Genomic DNA, 22,052 nt, shown 5'->3' on the forward strand with positions numbered 1-22,052 from the left:
TTGGTGTGAGTGTGTATGTCTGCACATATATGTGTTAACTGTGCTGACACTTAGTTTTTTAACTAAATTTATTTTTAGGTGATTTTACAGATTATGTATTTTCCACTATAAAACAAAATTTTAAATGAAATTCAACATAAAAAAGGACATTTTTCTTTTCCTAAGTTGTTTCTACAAGTAGCCAACATATTGACTGATTTTTGGCCGTTTTTTTTGTTTGTTTGTTTGTTTGTTTTAGGTGCCTCAAATGGCACAATCAATCAAATTGACTACAGAACGATCCAGAATAGCCATTAAGAAACAACTCTGAGGTGAAATGCTTTGACCTTTATAAAACTTTAAAGACTGGCTTCCCCAAGGATCAATTCCTGACCCTAGACTTTACCTTTGGAAGCTGACTCCCTGAGGCACTCTATCAATGTAAAATCTCATTGAAGTCTTTCACTTTCATAAGAGTTGTCTGCAACTCCATTTATCATTTTGTTTCAGTGGAAAAATACCTCACTCCAAATACCCTTGAATTCTGTAAGAATTCCATGATAGCTCCTTTTTCTTTTTTTTTTTTTCATTAAGGTAAAAAATACACATTTGTAGCTTTTTTAACATAAAGAGTTACAAGACCGCTCTCCCTTAGCTGATACATTTCATATATATATAATTTTTATCTCAGGCACAAAGAAATTATTTTAGAATCGAAGGGTAACATTAGGCCACAGACAAATGTGTCATACTTCTGTGTAACTGGAGCAAACTGGTTACTCAGTCTTCTCTGGAAGGGTAGTAAATACACGATGTCTGCTCTAGAAAGGCCAGCATCCTACATGCTATGGTAAGAATATGAGCAGATGATTTTGGTTACAAAGAACAGAGATTGATTCTGCCAGCAGAAATTTATTGAAAGGACCATACTAGAATAAAGAATTGAGAGAAAGTCTAGGAAATCAGGTTGTGTCGAGATTCAAATAGAACTAGTCACAGTCAATCTGCTGGCAAGGAATTTCAGTATGCCGCCGCTGCTGGAACTATCACCGTCACCACCACTGGTCCGCTCCTCACAACTGCATATTCTCAGTACTCTTCATTGCACATGTGGACTCTCCACTCCGCTACTGTTAAAATCACAATCTGATCTTGGCCCTTTGTCCCCACCATCCCCCCAAAATCAACATACAGGATATATGTATCTGATTTACCATTTTTGGATCACAAAGCAGGTGCTAAAGGAAAGAGGGAAGAAAGGAAATGCATAGGATATTTCCCTGTATCCAAGAGAGAAGGGGCCTACCAAGGTTCTTAGGGCTTAGGAAAGCCAAAATTGAAATTAGTTTGTGGTAAAGATACATCCTCTAGTCATAGTTCCCAAATAAAGTAAAGTAAGAGGAGAGACATACATCAAAAACATTTTCCACAGGGTCCCAGACAAATAATTCTATTTGAGGTAGGAGATGATAAAAGGATATGTTAGATGCTATTAAATATAAAGTTTGAAATAGTATAATTCAAACATTAAATTTAAAAATACCAGTTTTCAGGAACTAGAGAACACTTTTCAAGCTGTTCTATCAGGCAAGTATAAGCCTCTTAACAAAATATTATGAAGATATTAGAAGAAAAAATTAGAGACTAATATCCCTTTTGAGTATATTCATAAAAATAATTAATAAGATATTAAGAAATGTAACCATATAATATATATAAAAAATATACTACATCATGACCAGTTGTATCTCATATCAGGAATACAAAGTTAGCTTAACATACAAAAAACAAAATAATTGATGGCTTTAGCTGAGTTAAAAAAAATAAATATCCATACTTACCTCAACAGATACATTAAAAAGTACTTCACAGATTTAATGTTCATTCATGGTTTTAAAGAAAATATTCTTAGCACGCTGAAATAAAAAATAATCTCCTCAATCTGGTCAGTGTCAACAACAAAAGAATAACAAGTAATATTCATTTAATGAATTCCCAAAGGTCAAAAACAAGTCAAGGATATCAGTTACTCAATTCTATTTAACATTGTGTTAGAAGATAATTAAATGAAAGTCATAGAGATTAGAAACAAAAAAGTAAAAATGTCTATTTGCAGAAGACATTGTTATGTAGAAGAAAATGCCATTAAACTTAGAAAAAATATATTAGAAAAAACTAGATCAACATGCAAAAAGTAAATCAATTGTTTTTCTTTCTGTGTATTAGGTAAAACTAACAGAGATGAAATAGAAGAGATAACATTTATAAAATTATCAAATAACATCAAATAGCTAGGAGTAAATACTTGAGTATATGAGAGAAATTTTTAAAAACTTAAAAAGATCTAACATGGTCATGTGTTGGAAAATCATAAATTATTACAACATCCATTCTCTCCAAATTTGGTTATACTAGATTCAATGTAGTTTCAGTAAAAATTACATCAGAATATTTTACAGAAATTGACAAGCTGATACGCAATTTTATATAGAAATACAAAAAACTCAAGTAGCCAAAGTAATCTCACTAAACAAGAGCTGTAATAGATAACTTCAACCACCTGATTTCAAGACCTACCATAAAACTACAGTAATCTCAACAGTGGGATATTCATCTAAAAATAGATAAATTTAACACATGAGTGGTCAGTCACATACACATGCTTAACTGATTCTTTACTAATGTAACAAGTTAATTCTGTAGGTAAAGGAAACTATTTGGGGACTTACCAAAAAAAAAAAACAAAAACAAAAAACAAAAAACAGATATTCACATGGGGGAAAAAAAAGAATGTCAACCAGTCACTATATACAAATGTTAGGCTGAACAGATCACAGACCTCAATGTTCAATCCTCACAGTAACATTTCCAGAAGAAGACGTAAGGCAATATATTTACAATACTGAGGTCAAATCATCCTCAGTGAGTTAAGAATTTATTATGAGCATCAGTAGGGATCTGAAAGGAATATACTCATGGAATTTATTTCGGATGCATATTTACCTATTATGAATTCCCTCACTGTGTGTTACCTGCGTGGAATATAGCAGTGAAGCGTGCAGACAAGATTCCTGCTCTCACTGAACGAAGGGAAAGAAAGGGAGGGAAAGAAGGGAAGAAGGGAAGGAAGTGGGTGGGAAGGAAATGGGAATAGGGAGGGAGGAGAGAGATGAAGAAATTAGGAAGAACTACAGATAAAGAGGCCTCAATTTTAACAGACAATATTTTTCTAATTATAGTGACTCTCCCTAGACACAGTACAGGAGCTGGAATGAAAAAGGAATGATCATGATAGGAGAGTGGCATCACCAGAACAGTACAGTGGTGTAGAAGACCCCAGTCTGTCTCCCCCAGGGATCAATAATCAGACAGCCATTCACAAACAAAAATAGCTCTGGGAGAGCTCTGAAGTATACAAGAAATTCCAACAACAAATGCAACAGAAAATATTAGAATAACTGTGTAAAAAAAGGGGGAAACAGCTTCATTTTACCTATCATTGCATCCCCCAAGCCAGCATTGCACTGTGCCAATTGGGAACTCCCAAATTAGAAAGAAGTCCCTTTGCTAGGAAAGAAAGAGCCGAGTGAGCGACCAGCTTCCCCAGCCTTTTGGGGATCATACAAGAGTCCCACTTTAGTTTTACCTCATGCAGACCAATAAAACCAAATCAGACAGAGATGGCTAGGAAGAAAAAAGAGGGAAAAGCAGGAGCTTTCAATGGTATCCATACAGCAGGAGCCCCATGCCACCCACAGGAGTCCTCCCAGCTCCTTACCCCCATGAACTACCAGAGTCCTTGAAATGCACTTGTGGCCAGCCTAGGCGTCCACAGCTGCATAGTGCAAGATGATACACCTGACCCCCATGAGTCAACCTCAACTCGATTCGTATGCCTGAAGCTAGCCCCTCCAGCTGTGTACTTGCATATCACCAGTCTGATGTCTGTCACTGGCCTCCAATAGTATGTATATGTCTGGGGGAAACTGTGCAGTCACCACAGAGCCTGCTGACAGTCAGGACCTCTACAGCTGCTTGTGGGACTAAATCAGGCCCTGTCCCCTGTCACTGGCCTATACCACCAAACTCACTTGCAGCTAGCCCCTCTAGCTGTGCACCTGCATGCTTCTGCAGCTGCCAATGTACCTGTAGTTGGTTCTAGCCCTTGCCACCTGCCTGACCACACCACTACACATATGACTGCAACTGTCCCCTCCACTGCAGAGATACCTTCAGCTGGCTTCCACAAAAGAGCATGTGCAGACAAACGACTCTGGTCACTAATGTTTCCTGCCCTTTTCCCTAGTCAACAGCCCTAGCCAGTGCCCCTGCTGAGGAACCCAACAGCCCTAGCATCCAGTGTGGACACCCAAAGTGCTCTCCAAGCAACACACAGTGGCCAATGCTGTGAACACCAGGATCCTGAACCAAAGAGACATAATGCTTCCGTGGACCTGTTGCCACCACATGTCCATGCACTTGATACCCGGCACCACTAGACACCACAATAAAAGAAAAACTATGGGCCAATATCCCTTAAGACTATAAATGCAAAAACTCTCAACAAAGTATTAGCAAACCGAATTCAGTAACCTACTGACAGCATTATACTTTTGGAATGTATCCCTAGGATGCAAGGATGGTTCAACATATGCCAACTGAGTATGACATGTCTTAATAAATCAAAAGCAAAAGCTATGTGATAAACTCAAATGCAGAAAAAGCTTAACAAAATTCAACATCTTTTCATGAGAAGAATGCTCAACAAATTAGGTATAGAAGGGATCAATATCAACATAATAAAGGCCATATATGACTAGCCCATAGCTAACATCATAATCAATGGTGAAAGGTTGAAAGCTTTTCCTTTAAAATCGGGAAAATGAAAGGAATGCCCACTCTTACTGTTCCTATGCAACATAATACTGGCAGTTATAGCTATCACAAGCAAGAAAAAGAAATAAAAGACATATACATTGGAAGAAGTAAAATTGTCTTATTTTTAGAATCTATAAAATTATGCACAGAAAATCTTAAAGACCACTAAAAATGTAAGAATAAGTTAATTCAGCAAATTTGAGGATACAAAATCAATAGACAAAATTAGTTGTGTTTCTATATACAGTGAAAAACATCTGAAAAAGAAATAAAGAAAACATCCCATTTACAATGCCATCAAAAATACTCAGGGATAAACTTAACCAAGGAGATGAAACATCTATACAATGAAAATTATGTAACTCTGATGAAAGAAATTGAAGATGACATAAACAAATTCCAAGATTTCCCATGTTTATGGATGAGAAGAATTAATCTTTTTTAAATGTGCATACTACCCAAAGTGATCCATATATTCCATATAGTGGCATTCCAGTAGCATTTTTCACAGAAATAGGAAAAAAAAAAAACCAAATAACTCTAAAATTGGTGTAACTGCAAAGACCCTGATTGTCCAAAGCAATCTTAAGAAGGAAAAACAATCGTGGGGGTATCACACTTCCTAATTTCAAGCTATACTACAAAGTTATAGTAATCAAAAGAGTATGGTACTGGCATAAAAAGAAGACAGGCAAATGGAAGAGAATCAATACCTTAGAAATAAACTGTCACATATATAATCAACTAATATTTGACAAGGGAGCCAATAATACTCAGTGAGGAAAGGATAGTCTCTTCAATAAATGGTGTTGGGACAACTGCAAAAATGAAATTAGACCCCTATTTATACCCTCACAGAAATTAATTCAAAATAAATTTAAGACATAAACATAAGATCTGAAACCATAAAACCCTTAAAAGAAAATGGAAAAAACTCCTTGGCATTGGTCAAATAGGAAGAAAATCCTACCATTTGAGACAACATGGATGAACTTTGAAGGCATGCTATGTGAAGCCAGATAGTGAAAGGCAAATACTGTAAGATATCATTTATAGGTGGAATCTTAAAAATCTGAACTTATAGAAACCGTAGAATGCTGGTAACCAGAGGACATGAGGGTTGAGGAAATGGGGGGGTGGTAGTCAAAGGGTACAAACTTCCACTTATAAGTTCCGGGAATGCAATGTACAGTATAGTGATTATACTTAATACTATATTATATACTTGAAATTTTAAGAGATTAGATCTAAGATGTTCTCTCCAATAAAAAGAAATGGTAATTTTATGATGTAATAGAGGGGTTAGCTCATGTTATGCTATGGTGGTAATCATTTTGCCATATATAATTGTATCTACTCAACCTGTTATACACCTTACACTTACATACTGCTATATGTCAATTACATCTCAATAAAGCAGGAAAGATTATAGATTAACTCAGAAAATTTTATTGATTCTAATCCTTGAGAGTCAATATTCTACATCTTCCTAATGTTATCACTCTTGAAACTACAAGGACTAAGAAGAGCATCCTAATTCCATAAAATCAGTTCTTTTGAATGTCTGTCTGGATCTGGTTTCTACTATATTTCTATTATTGACTCTACTCAAACCAAAAAATTAGTTTTTATTTTTTATTTTACTTTTTAAAAGATTTTATCCATTTACTTGACAGACAGTGATCACAAGCAGGCAGAGAGGGAAGCGGGGGGGCGGGGGCGAAGCAGGCTCCCCACTGAGCAGAGAGTCTGACATGGGGCTTGATCCCAGAACCCTGGGACCATGACCCTAGCTGAAGGCAGAGGCTCAAACCCACTGAGCCACCCAGGCACCCCCAAACCACAAAAATTTTTGAAGGCAACCTGGAAACTGAAGTAAAAAATTAGTCCTATCTTTGACAATATACGTTTTCTAGATTATCCTAAAAACTACAGTTTGTGTAACAGTTTATTTTAAAATTTTTAAACTATAAATAAAGTTCTAATTTTTTGAATTAAATTACATGCATGATTTTGTTTTGTTTATATTATGGATGTGTGAATGAACCACTGAACCCTTAAAAAATCATTATGGCAACAAGGCACTAAATAAAATGAACTTCATTTATGACTCTGCAAAAGACAGGATTGTAATTTCACAACAAAAATAAATCAAATTTTTACTATGATTCTCTAAGATAACAAAGTTCCCTGCAGTTATCTTTCTTTCCCAAAGTCGCTGATTCAGTGTATGATTTTGTATTCCATGTCATCTTTGTTAAATAGGTAAAAACATTCCAGCCAGCTCTTTCATCTCTGACATTTTATCTGCATCAGTTGCCACTAAAGCAAGGTACATCTTTATCACCAAGTACAATTAGTCTGACTTTCTCTCTCGATCTTTCAATTCTTAACATAAATCCAGCAAGTTGAATTCCACATGATTTGAAAAGGAAGTTTATCATCTGTATTTCAAGTCAAAACACGGTATTTAAAAACTGTCATTGTTTATATAACAACATATTTATTGTTTATGGTATTTTTTTCTTAACCAGGACATCCCAGCCCAGAATCATGCTTATGAATAATGGGTAAAAAGAAACCTCTGCATTCTAAGGGCTTCCAGTTGTGGGGACAAACCATTTTGTCTGGGGAGTCTGGAATGCCGTATACATCAGCATTCTTCATTGGAACAGATATGGCTGTTTTTCATTCCTATAGGCAAGCCAGGGGTGCTTTGAAGGATCATTAGAAAAAGTCTTGCAACAGATACACATTTAAAAAGAAGGAAATCCTGCCATTTGACTGGAGAGAACACTATGCTAAGCAAAATAAGCAAGATGCAGAAAGGCAAACAGTGCATGATCTCACTTATATGTAGAATCTGAAACCAGATTCTAGAACCATAGAACCAGAGTACAATGGTGGTTGTCAGAGTTTAGGGAATGGGGTGGATAAGGGGTGATATTGGTCAAGGAATACAAATTTTCAGTTAAGCAAGATGAGTAAGTTCTAGAGATCTAATGTACAACATGATGGCAAGAGTTTAAAATTACTGTATTGTATATTTGATATTCATGAAGATAGATCTTAAATTTTAACACACACAAAATGATAACTATGTAGAGGTGATAGAAATGTTAATTAGCTTGATTGTGATGATTCGTTCACAATACATACATATACCATAACATCAAGTTGTACACCTTACATACAATATTTATATGTCAAAGATACATAAATATTCAAAAATAGCTTTATTGAGATATGCAAACCACCCTATATTTTTACTAGGGTGAAAATAATTCTCATCTCTTGAGCAACACAGCACCTAATTCTGTGGGGTATAGAGTAAGATGGACCTAGAATAAGCTGAATCATGCCTTGTTTCTACAATTTGTCCCAGTTTACAAGAAAGTGATGGGGCAAGTGTTCACCAAAAAGCTATGGGACCTTCAAAGCTCAGGTCTGGGAGAATGGAACCTCTCCAACTAAGACAGAGGTAAATCAAGAAGGTAACATAACCAAGCTACAGCTTCCATTCTTGGAAAACATCAAAAAAAGAGGGTTCTCAGAGGCACATACCAATGTGCTCCATGAAAGACTCAACATCTGCCAACCTGTACAGAGAAGGAGTAGAAATGTTCAGAGAAACTTTAACAGTTAATTTGCAGGCAAAGGCAACATTCCCCTTTCAGATAAGATAGCACCCCCCTCAGTCTTGGCTGTCACAACCCCAGGGAAGGTTTCTTTCCCAAAGCTACAATTAAGTCAAGCAATTCTGGCATGATGGCAAGAGAAGAACTTTAAATCAAAACATAATGCTGAAGTTTCACACAAACAGGATTGAACAGCATTAAAAACTAATTAATTAGTGAAAAAACATAGGATCAAATGGATAGATCTTTAAATACCTGTTAATTCAGTAAGAAACAGTAATTCAAAACAGTCTAAGCACAACTATTAGAAAAAAAAAGTATCGCGTCAATGAGCTAAAATTCACCAATAAATTCTATTTCCTACATGCTAGCATAACTTGAAAAGACAATGTAGTATATTTGAAAGAGTGTAGGATTTGGGATTCAAATCCTAGTTCTGCCACTAATTAGGTATTACTGAATAGTGCACTTAATGTCCCCAAATCTGTTTATTAAAAAAGATGTAAAAAAGTCTTACTTTGTAACTCACAGGATTATTTTGGAGATTAAATTAAGATAATGAACCAAAAAAAAAATCTTATAAACTGCAATGCAATTTAATACAACTAACAGTAATAGAGGAGATATTTAGAAACTATGTAATGTGTGTCTGATTCCATGGCATAAATGTTTTCATTGGTTTGATGTCTTTCACCTGTATTTCACAACATTTGAAAAAATCAGACATGTAAAGATCTCAATATGTACTTTGTTACACGGTACTTAAAGAAGACAAAATCATGGGATAAATCTGCAAGAGAAGACTAAATTATGAAAACCCAGATTATCTTATGTTTGCTGTTCACATTTATTCATGCATTTTACCCATTTTTAGTCAACATCTGATACATTTCTGTTACTAATCTAGATGTTCTTATCTCAACAGAATTTACTGGTTAAAGGAGAGAATAAAGTCAGAGTTGCGGAAAGAAAAGCAAGATCCACACACACAGTAGATACAGAACACATTTATAATATGTACATAGAAAACATACAACATGTTATATATGTAAACATGTCTGTGTTCTTATTTCTGAAAGTTTTGAAAATTTTGAGTTTTCTTTAGAGGAAATGGTCAGAAAGAGTATAGAGAATGATGGGTGGTAAGGGTGAATCTGGCTATTTTCAATAACACAGATAAGAAAATGGTCTCTGAGTAAGTGGTATGAAAGTGCACACCTAGATGAGGTGAAAATCCCTGTGACTAACTGCTCTGAGAGCATTCCAGTCAGAGGATTACAACAGCAAAGAAACTATCCCTAGGATTCACTGGCAGTGTTTGAGGAATGGTCAGACAAGAGACTGACTCGGGGGAAAAAAATAAAAATAAGAAGTCTGAGAAAGAAGGGGCCAGATTGTGGAGACCTAAAGTATGCTTGGAAACTAAAAGATTTGGAAAAGGAACTTTCACTGTTCAAAGAGAACTCTGGCAGGTTTATGGAGAACCAATTTCCTATGAAATGTTTTAAGCTGATATTGTGCTCGTCTTAAAAGAAAAAAATTGACTAATGTGTTGACTGGAATGGTAGAGGGAGATATGATAAGGAATATTTATAGTCAGGACTCATTTTGTATATAGAGACTAGAAGACTTGTGTATGGTGAAATTTATTTTTGTGTAAGTGTGTATGGTGTATGGTGGTGAAACAGTGAGATAAATAAAGGGTAGCTCCAAGATTGGTGTATTTTAATGAGACAAATAAGATCCATTTGTGGCTCTTATACAATTTGACAAATAAGGGCCATTGTGCTACCTAAGATCAATGAGTGTGTCTTCCATATGATCATTTGCACCCTATCCTAAATTTGGAAGCTTACCCTAAGTCTTTCTTTTGATTCTCAGTGTATTTTGTATTGATTTAATAAAACCAAATATTTAAAGCATTTTAATTCTGTCTTTGAGCATTTCTGTTCTAGGACACGTGAGAAAGCTTGTCTGGTAGTGTACTTGGAAGGTACCATTGCCTCAAAGTAATTTTCCTGATGATAGAGTAACAGAGAAATAAGGCAATACCCAGAGGGATATTGGAATTTTAAAAGGATCTTAAGAGGAGAGATAATATAGGATTATTAATTATTGTTGGTAGTGACCCATGAAGGGGGTAAATTATGATGCAAGTCAGAGAGAAAAACTTAGGCCATACATAAACCTACACACAAATATTTGATGCAGCTTTATTCCTAATAACCCCAAACTGGAAGCAACCTAAGAATCCTTCAGTGAGTGAATGGTTAAACAAACTGTGTTGTACTTATACCTTGGAATATTGCTTAGCAAGAAAGGTAAGAGATACATCCAACAACTTGCAAGAAGGGAATTTTGGTCACTAGAAAAAAAAAAGCCAATACCAAAAGATAATGTATTATATGATTTCATTTATATAACATTCTGGACATGACAAAATAATAGAAAGGGAATACAGAGGAGTGTTTTTCAGGTGTTAGGGATGAAGGAAAGGAGACCACTATTCTCATTAAAGATAGCATGAGGAATGTCAGAACCGTTCTGTGCCTTCAATGTGGTTGTGGCCACATGAATATGCACATGTGATAAAACTGTGTAGAACTATACACACACACAAATGAGTGCATGTAAAAACTGATGAAATCTGAATAAGATTGGTAGATTTTATCAATGTTAACTTCTTCATTATAATACTGGAATACTGTTATATATTATCATTGGGGGAAACTGAGTGAAGGGTAAATGGAACCTTTCTATATTATTCCTTCCAACCTCTTGTGAATCCACACTTACACAAAAATAAATTTCAAAAATATACGTAGTGTAAGTCAAGACGAAATGAAAAATGGAAACAGAATCCTAATACTGAGTCAGTAAGTGGAAACCTTTACACAAAGAAAGCTCAAAACTTGGATTACTTCAATTTCCTCAGCCACTCAAGAAAGGACAGCAATTTTAGATCTTCTCCTCCAGGTAAAAAAAGAAAGCTTTGATGATACACATGCCGAAGTATTTATTGGTGAAGTGTACTGATGATTCCAACTTAATACAAAACACCTCAAATAAATGATGAATTGAGAGATTAACAGATAATGAAAACAATAAGAGAAGAAGAATGGTATAATCTAGATTGTGGATACACTGGATTTCACCATACAATTCTTTCAAATTCTCTTTGTGTTAAGGACTTTAAGAAAATGTTGAAAAATAGGAAGGCAAAAATTAGAGACCAAGAGAATAGACACCTAGAAGGGATTTTGCCACAAAGAGGTCTTGAGTAGGTGAGAAAGGAGTGTTTCAAAAGCTGGTTTTATATGACAGCAGTTTACAGGGCCTAAAAAGTCATCAATGCATTTTAAAACATTACAAAACAATGAAAAAGTCATAATTATCTTATTAATGCAGAAAAATAATTGATAAAATTCAATGATCTTTCACAATTTAAACTCTCAGCATCCTAGAAATATAAGGGAACTGGCTCAACTACCTCATTTCTAACAAATCTATCTATAGAATATTGATTGCAACAATCTACTGAATGAGTCTGTTTTTTCCTGAGGTTGGAAACGAGATAAGGATGATCCATTACCATTTTCTCTATTCATCATTGTACTGGAAGAACTAGCTAGTAGATTAGGATATATTTATTTATTATTCAGCCACTTTTCTCTCTCTCTTTTTTTTTTTAAGATTTTATTTATTTATTTGACAGACAGAGATCACAAGTAGGCTGAGAGGCAGGCAGAGAGAGAGGAGGAATCAGGCTCCCTGCTGAGCAGAGAGCCGGATGGAGGGCTTAATCCCAGGACCCTGGGATCATGACCTGAGCTGAAATCAGAAGCTTTAACCCACTGAGGCACCCAAGCACCCCTCAGCCACTTCTTTTTTTTAATAAAAGGAAAATAATACCTCTATTTAGTTTATTATAGATGCAATCATATACAAATATATCAATTTATGCTGTGCACCTTTCAAAATTAAACAAAACCACACTTAATTAACTTACAATAAAGCAGTATAAAAATACAATTCACATCTACAATATTTAAGACCTTTTGACACATTGCTAGATACCTAGATCTTGATATAGATCATTAGTTTAAGAAATTGAGGCCACATACAAGCCAGCACCAAGGAGAGGCTATAAATAGTTAACCACCTTCCTCATTATTATAAGCTTAAAACCACCCTCCTGATTTCTTCTATCTTTCCTAGTAAATCAAATAGTCAAAAAGCCAATCACAAAAGGCAGCTTAACCTCCATGAAGTTTCACAGATCAAGGTCAAGTTAACTCAGAGTGCAATTCTTATTTAAGGGTAATACCTAACCTTCCCATGGATATGAGCTATGCAACACTGACACATAGCTATTATAAAGGAGCCTCCAAAAATGTGGGCAGGTATGCTACAGCTTGGATGTTTTAGTCATATATTATATATTTCTCTGTGGACAATTTCCAGGGTTCATCTTCAGTAGGAGATTCTACCATTTGCTGATTTGTTGTTCAGAACCCAGGCGGCAACAGAAGCACTTCTCATAAAAACACGATAAAAAAAACCATAATAGTTTTATGGCATTACTGACACTTAGAGGTAGAAAAGATCCCAGGAATCGTTACTGTTTTATTTGTTTGTTTTTTCTTTTTTAATTAAACACATGAAATCCAAGATGGAATGTGTCTCCAGTTCAAGGTCAAAAAACTTAGGGGACAGCAGAGACAGGAGGCAAGAATCAGGGCTTTTTTATACCCAATTCAAAGTTCTGCTGTCAACAAGATAGTATCAGGAAACACCATGGAGAAATCCATACGTAGGTACATAAAACCACCTTAGGAAGAATTTGGCATCTGCTAGGGATAGTTGTTCTGGCTTTATTCATGAGTTTTCTGTTCCATAAAATATTGAAGAGGGACCAGGTGCTGCATTCAGATGAAAGATTTGGGCAATACACTGCAGTACAATCATATCATCACAGATCATCCAACCTGGGAAGGCAATGGAGTAGAGAACTAGTACTGTCTTTGAGTAACTGACTGATAAAAACAGGGTCCCGTGGAATGGTAATTTTCTCTTGAATGCAGCAGACAACAATCTTTGGACCCCCAACTGAAACATGCTAGAATATATTCACATTATAGCTCTCACTTCAGCTTGAAAGTAATTAGTACCCATTTAGTGAATGATTGATAAATTGGCTGAAATTTATTTTTGGAATGTCCAGAATCTAAAAAACATAACATTATACCATTACACAGAACATTTTTTTTCTGTCCTTGCTCTCCTTCATTATGTTTATAGATCTAAGGGAAGCAGGGCAACATTATGACTTTCATGGGTCTTAGGCACTTTTGCATTTCTAGGTTTCTTCCACCATAAAAATATTAAAATTGGGTTTTTAAAGTGCATTGGCATAAAACAAATATATTAAAACATAAAACATTTTCTTTCACTATAAGTTTTTTTCTAATACAATTTTTAAGTTTAAAACATTTTAATGAACCCTTAAAATTGTGATCAGACTGAAGCATTATGTCTGCTGTGTTTAACAGGTTAGTTGGACCTCACCAAACGGGCAACTTTCCTTAAGAGCTGAGGAACTCCCTTGGATCTCACCAATCAGTCAAGGCAGGAATGCCAGAACTTGCTTAGCTACCTTCAACTTGTCTCAGTAGGAACATGTGACATATGTTAAAGATCATTTTTCATACAAAGAGGGTTCTTAATCACCTTACCACATCCAGAACTTAGCAACAACTAAAGAAAAAGAGAGGGATCAATTTTGTAGATAGATAGATATTCCTTGGCTATAAGTGAAACTCTTGTGCATTAGCTCTTGGGATAAGGGTTTTACTCTTTTTCTCAGTGAAGTCATACTTTATTTGGGGCATAAGAGAACAATTAAAGTTGCAAAGCTTAGATTTACCAAGAACAAATCCATAGCACTTTGAAAAAAAAGGATGTCAATATATTCTTTAAACATTATCATTCCTTTAACAGGCCCACTTATTTATTGCATGGTACTCACAAAGGTAGGGAAGAAAAAATGCTCTATATGTGAGGATTTAGAAAGAAAGGTAAACTAATTTTGCACCATGAGGCCATCCATCAAGCATATACTTCCAGCAATTCTTTTGGTCACGTGAAGATTAACTGTACCAGAAAAAAAGTTCTCAAGAGAATAAAACAAAGGAGAAATGTAGACAAAAATGGTGATTTGATTTCCTTGTAGTCTATTAACTGTTGATGCTTGATATTAGTAATTGAGGGTCCGGTTATGCTCATTTATATGATGTTTACAGGTTTTTTTTTCAATTAATGCAATGCAAAACTTACTTCTAAAATTTTTAAGTATCAAAATTCATTGCTTGAAGACCTCAAGATACTAAGAGGTGTTCACGTAGAAGTATAGATATAACTGTTCAACCTGCTTTTCTTATATCTTTAGACTTATGTTCAAGTATATTCACACAACTAAAAGAGTGTATGTCAGTCAATGTCCTCTCAGGTTTTTTTTCTATTTTAAATTATTTTCTCTATTGAAATACTTTTATAATTCTAAATACCATTTTTCATTTTACAGAGTGTCATGGTGCTATGTAAAATAACCTCTGGAGGTGTTTGGCTTCTACTCTTATGGTAGCAGCTTCACATTTCCCCAGTTGTGTGTCTCATAAAATATTTAAATGGAACCAGGTGCAGTAATAAGTTGATCTTCTGGCTGAATGACATGGAGTGATTTAATCCAGAGCTCAATCATATTCAATTCATTAAACTGAAGAATGCTTCTCAATCTTTCAGATAAAGTCTATAATATAAACCCAGAGGATATGTACCCAAAATTCAAATGTTTCTTTGACCTCATTGTGTCTGTCTGTTTTAAGATTTAATCTGGATTGGGTCATAGGAGATAATCCCTCATTTTGGCCAGATACTAAGGGAAAAATCAATCAATGGGAAAAGGAAGAAACTGAAGTAGGAAAACTACAGAATAGAATAAATAAAAGCGATACATCTCATTGAAGAAAGTGGTTAGTATCTCAACTCAAGAACTTGTGCTTTGTTTTCCCCTCCTTAGACCTATGTACCTAATATCATTATTATGTAGTACTACTAAGAAATCTTACCACTGTCTATATTCTTTCTGGAATTCTTAGAGAATTAGTAAATTTATGAACTCCATGGTAGCTCTGCCATGTTGGGGAGAGTACCACCAATGTGTACATTTCACTGGAATTCAAGGACCAGGCAAAACAATCAGAGACTCCTGAGGATGGTGCTGATGGAACAAATCCAGGATGTTCTCCCAAACAAAAATAACAGCACTAAACTATTTCCATCATTATTTTGATTTAGCTACAAGTTACCAACGCACATCTAAAGCTCAGAAGAGTAAGATTCCTAAAGAATTGCTATGTGGTTTGTAGAAGAGAAAGATAACAAATATTAAAATGTTTAAGAGTATACATTACAGAAGAAAGATCAACATAGTGAGTTGTATTTATGGCCTAGAATGTATATTTCTGCTATTTGCAAGCAAACAGAGAATAATATGCCAGGAATAATTAGGGGCGATTCTCACTGACTTCAACTAGATTTTCCTGTTGTGAATCTGCATAGTCTTCTTTCATGGGGGGTTCAGATTATTCTACCCTTCACTGGGCGGTTAGATACCTCAGCCTCTCCCTTTGTTAGGCTAAGTCATCATAGAAATATAAAGAGAAATAAGATCATAATCCTGTCATCTAGTCTTCTGCACAATACAGGCAATTCTTTCAGCAACATATGGAGAAAACAGCAATTCAGCTTGCAGTTAACACTTGAGAGATGGGGAACTCACACCTACAAGGCAACAGAGTCGATCAATGGATACTTCGAATTTTCTAAGCCTTGATGTTAGACTGAAGCACGTTTCACGTTCATTCCATATGTTAGAACTTCAGGAGCTAGATGTAATAACCATTCAAATGTCAAAAAGCAACTATCAGTTTTCCACATCTCCGCTTTCCAATCCCTGATTCTTTCAGCAACTCTAGACAGGGAGTTTCTAGTGTTCCTTCACTATGGTTTATGTTTTCCTCTAAAAAAGCTCTCTGTAGTAAAGTTGGTTACAAAACATAGCCCCCTGCAGGTACAGAAACATTTCACAGTCTAGTAGTGGTCAGCTAATTCTTGCACTGTCCAAAAGAGAATATGCATCTTAGTGCAGATATTTGGGGCCTAAAGGCAAAGAAGTGAATTCTCATTTTGTCTCTGTCAATTCACATTACACTTGACTGTAGGAAAACTCCACATTATCCCAAGGATGCTAAGGAATTACTAAATTTATAATAAGGTATTATAGTAAATCTCTTTGACATTCAGGGATACATCATGTCAAATAGTTACAAAGTACTGGTGGTAAGGTAATCATTACTATTCAGCTTTTGAAAAGAGAATTTAAAACGGTGTCAGCAAGTAGGTATCAGTGCTGCCTTCAAGTACAACAGAAATTGCAGCCAAAATTTTACAAGTTCTGCTTTATGAATTCCATGTCTAGGAGCCTAGCATATATTGAGATTCTAAATGATACTTTCATTGATTGCTGCTTTAAATGTTAATTTCACTGGCTTTCCATTTCACATTTGTACCTCTTTTTGCTACTCTGTAGCAAGTAATAAGACTGAACTTATTTGCCATTTATTGTTAACTTTGTTAAAATTTCATGAAATGACAGTATAGTTGGTTAAGCCATGGAGCAAATTAGTTTGGTGGTGTTTCACATTTTTTGATCAGGTGAAATATCTCTGTGGAAGTTCTTTGTACTCAACAGACTTAGTAAGTAAATACAGGGTATGTTTATGTTGCTTTAACTAATAATATCTGTCCTGTTCAGCAGTATCCAAGGACAATTTCATATCAACTCTAATCTCACTTAAATAGGAAAATACTATGAAAATCTATCCAAGGACAATTTCATATCAACTCTAATCTCACTTAAATAGGAAAATACTATGAAAATCTGACAAAGATTAATACAAATATTAATATGTCATTCTTATTCCACAAATTATACATCCTTTACCCTGTAGTTAAAATATGTCCTTAACTATAAATCTAGTTCTATCAGTCCTTTGTATAAATGTTTAAAGAAAAATGTTGAGAATCGGGTCTACGGATATTTCACCTTTAGAGATGAAAAAGAAAAATAGATGACAGCCTATTTTTGAAAAATTTCAGCAAAATTCTTTTTCCCTGGCTCAAGACAAAAGAAAAGTCATACGGAATCGTTTTTCACTTTGAACAATTATAGTAAATTTTGCACTGCACAAGAATGTTTTCAATTTTGATATTAATATCTACCCCAGGCAAAGTAGAACAGATGAATCCCTTGCAATCAGCACTTACTTTTCTAAATGAATCTTCAGAGTAAACAAGCCAATGAGAATTAAAGAACCCCAGGCTTTTCAATACAACAGTATCATACAAGAACAGACCACCACTGGATCTTGCTTATTTGAAAAGAGGTAGCAAAAATTAGACACCATCTAACACATGGCTGTGCACATCATCTGCATGTCTGCAGTTTTTGAAATAATTCCAGATCTGAAGCAGCAACAGAAATTGCAACACAGTGAAATGTCAGACAAAGTCCAACAGGAATATACTGAAAGAACATTCATGATCTGACCCAACAATCCAGAGCAAAAATAATTCTATCATTAAATTTTTCCATCCAAGTCCAGCCATGGGCCCAGGATTGGAAGACTCTGGGGAATAGGTAAATCATACCATTATAAACAACTGCAAAACAAGTTTTAATTAAACACCTAATGTTTCAAGTACTCAATTTCACCCTTCAATTCTTTTTGCTGTCTTAGAAGTTATCTACAATAAATGTCTATGAATCATGCTTCTGCAAGAGATATCCAATGCCTTGATTCCTAGAACCTGCTTGAAAGGGATTTTTGCAGGTGTGATTAAGCTAACAATCTTGAGATGATCCTGGCCCTTTTAAGTAAAAAAGGAACAAGGGGTTGAAGTCATTGAAATGTCTGAAAATGCCACTATCTCGGCTTTGAAAATGGAGGGAAAATTAATTGCTAAGGAATGCAAGTCATCTCTAGAAGTTGGAAAAAACAAGGAGACAGATTTTCCCTTATAGTTACCACAAAAGTCATAAACATATAGCCCTGCAGGAATCTTAATCATGAAAAAAAGAAAATCAGTGAAACCCATTTCAGACATCTGACTTCCACAATTGTAAGATAATAAATTTCTGTTATTTTAAGCCATTAAGTTTATAATATTTTGTTACACTAGCAATTCAAAATTTAACATAATGGTACGATATCACTGGCAAGATAAAATACAAACTTTAAGTCCCACTAGACCCCTTTACTACCAGTTTCTTTATTCACATGTCCAAATATCCTGAAAAGCATTTAGTCTCTAATATTAAGCTACTTGCATGTCTCAGCTTTTTGAAATTAAACTTTATATTTTGAATTGTAGGTTCACATAGGGTTATAAGAAATAATGCAAACAGATTCCTTATAATTTCTTCTAACAAATTTCCTCAAAATGTAACATCTTGCAGAATTATTATTACAATACAAAAAGTAAGGTATGACACTAATGCAGTCTGAGGATAAAAGTCCTTATTGAAGAGAGTAGGGCAGAAAGATAGAACTTGGGCAGTTGATGACCTTGTAAGCTTCTGAACTAAACTACCTTAGAATTATCATCTTACTTCTAGGCTACTTCTGAAATGAGGTAATAAATGTCCTTATTATTGAAGCCCTTTTGAGTTTTGAGTTTTCTGTTATTTGCAACCAAAACACCCTAATTGCTTCAAGTTATAACATTGCTTTAACCTGCGTCTCTAGTGTCACTGTGCCAATAGATAATAGAAATATTGTATTTTGTAAAAACAGTGCTGTTTAGAGATGCTTGTCAGAGATCTCAGCGTTACTAAATTTTGGAAGCCACTATTCCATCTTAACAACACATAAAATTCTGAACAAACTGGAAAATTAAGAATTATTGTCAAACAAGAATTGTAAAAAACTTTAAAAAAAGGTCACAGGACAAACCATTGTCCCCAAAATTGGAAAGACCAACAAGTGAATACAGAGAATCATAACTTACCAGAAAAGAAATCTGGGCAGGAACCAGTGTCAGGGCAGGGAAACCAGAACTGTATTTGATGAATTGCAGGAGGCTCAGCATATACAACTCTGAGAGTGAAAAACCAGGTGAATCACTAACAGGAGAGAACCCACACATTCGTGGGGATTACCTTCTAGACTTCAGTTAGGTTCTCACAATAAACCCCGGAGGAAAAAACGCTCCAGCATTCTACAAGGGAGGTGAGGGAACCATTTTGAAATGCCTCAGCCCGTTCTGTTCTAAAAAAGGTCTGCCCCCAGGAGAAACTACTTAATCAGAACCTAATCTGCAGGTGTTTCATTAGGGCTTCACTGACCTAGGGGAAGGGGAATAAACAGCCTCAGCTGGCTCTAGTCTTCCATGTGGAAAAAAGGGAAATACTCTACTCCAGAGCCATTTAGCCTTACACAGGGGAGAAAGAAAATACCTACTCCAGTTCAATCTAGCCAGCCTGCCCCACCTAGGGTACTGGTGGGGGACTGGAAAGCACTGGTGAAGTTTACAGCCAGAGGGATAGGCTTACTGAAAGACTGAGACCTAGTCATATGGCTATAGAATGTTTCATCTCCCCGATATCTTACCACTACATTACTAAAGGCCTATTTACAAAAGTTTCTTTTACTCAGCATGGCATGCCCAACTATCAAGAATAAGTAATAAGACATACTCAAAGGCAAAAAGCACAGATTGAAGAGACAGAGAAAACAAAAGAACCAGATTCAGATATGAAAAGAATGTTGGCTTTTAAGATTGGGAATTCAAAACAACTATGAATAATATGTTAAGGCTCTAATGGATAAAGTAGAGAGCAAACAAGAATAGATGGGTAATGTAAACACAGAGGTGGACATTCTAAGAAAATACAAAAAAGAAATACTAAAGGTCAGAAATACTATCACAGAAATAAGGAATCCCTTATTTGAGGTTATTAGATGGGACACAGCTGCAGACAGAATTGCTGGGTTGACAATATCTCAATAAAATCTTCCAAAAGTAAACAGGGAAAAAAAGACTAAAAAAACCCCAGAATACCAAAGAACTGTGGAACAACTACAAGGGTGTAATGTATGCAAAAAGGAAATACCAGAAGAAAGATAAAAGGGAACAGAAGCAATATTTGAAATAATTAGAACTAAGAATTTCTCCCAAATTAGTGTCAGACACCAAATCACAAAACCAGGAAAACTAGAGAACTTTAAGCAGGATAAACACACACACACACACACACACACACACACACACACACACAATGTAGGCATATAATTTTTTAAACCACAGAAATTCAAAGTTTTTTTTTTTAATCCTGAAAGAGAGAAGAGGGAAAAATACACCTTACCTACAAGAAGCAAAGATAAAACTTGTATTTTCTCCTCAGAAAGCATACAAGGAAGAAAAGAGTGGAGTAAAACATTTAAAGTATTGAAAGATTAAAAAACCCTACAAACCTAGAATTCTGAACCCTGTGAAAATATCCATCAAAAGTGAAGCAATACTTTCTCAGACAAAAAAAATTCAAGGAAAAATTTGTTAACACTAGACCTATCTTGCAAGAAATACTAAAAGAAGTCCTTCAGAGATAAGAAAAATGATACAGGGCAGAAATCCAGTTCTACATAAAGAAAAAAGGAATAAGTAAAGGTAAAAACAAAACTTTTATTTTTATTCTTCTTATTCCCTAGAATATTGCAAATTCTAGGGAAAATACACATGGGAGACACACACAGGTTAAAAAAAGAAGTTTAATTGATATGCTAAGAGAGATAATGCAATCATTAAATGCTCAAGTAGGGGCACCTGAGTGGCTCAAAGGGTTAAGTGTCTGCCTTCAGCTCAGGTCATGGACTCAGAGTCCTGGGATCCAGCCCTGCATCAGGCTCTCTGCTCAGCAGGGAGCCTGCTTCCCCCTCTCTCTCTCTGCCTGCCTCTCTGCCTCCCTGTGATCTCTCTCTCTCTGTGTCAAAAAAAAAAAAAAAAAAAAGTCTTTAAATGCTCAAGTAAAACCAAAATAAGGAGAACACATGTTAAAGACAAAAATAAAATCAAAGAACAATGGTAACAAATAGAAAACCATAACAAACATGGTGGATATTAATCTAATTATATCAATAATCACTTTGATCAATGGACTAAATCTACCAATTAAAAGACAGAGATTGTGAGAAAAGATAAAGAAAATAAGAGAGAGTTTTATGTCATCTATAATATATGCATTTTTTAAAGGTTTCTTTGTTTTTTAGAGACAGGGAGAAAGAGAGTAGGGAAAGGGGCAGAAAGAGAGAGAGAAACTTAAGCAGGTTCCACACCTACTGTGCAAAGCCCAGTGCAGGGCTTGATCGCATGAAGCTGAGATCATGACCTGAACTGAAATTAAGGTCAGATGCTTAAATGACCAAGTCAAATAGGTAG

The sequence above is a fragment of the Mustela erminea genome, chromosome 12 (assembly GCF_009829155.1).
Source record: "Mustela erminea isolate mMusErm1 chromosome 12, mMusErm1.Pri, whole genome shotgun sequence".
NCBI classification, from domain to species: Eukaryota; Metazoa; Chordata; class Mammalia; order Carnivora; family Mustelidae; genus Mustela; species Mustela erminea.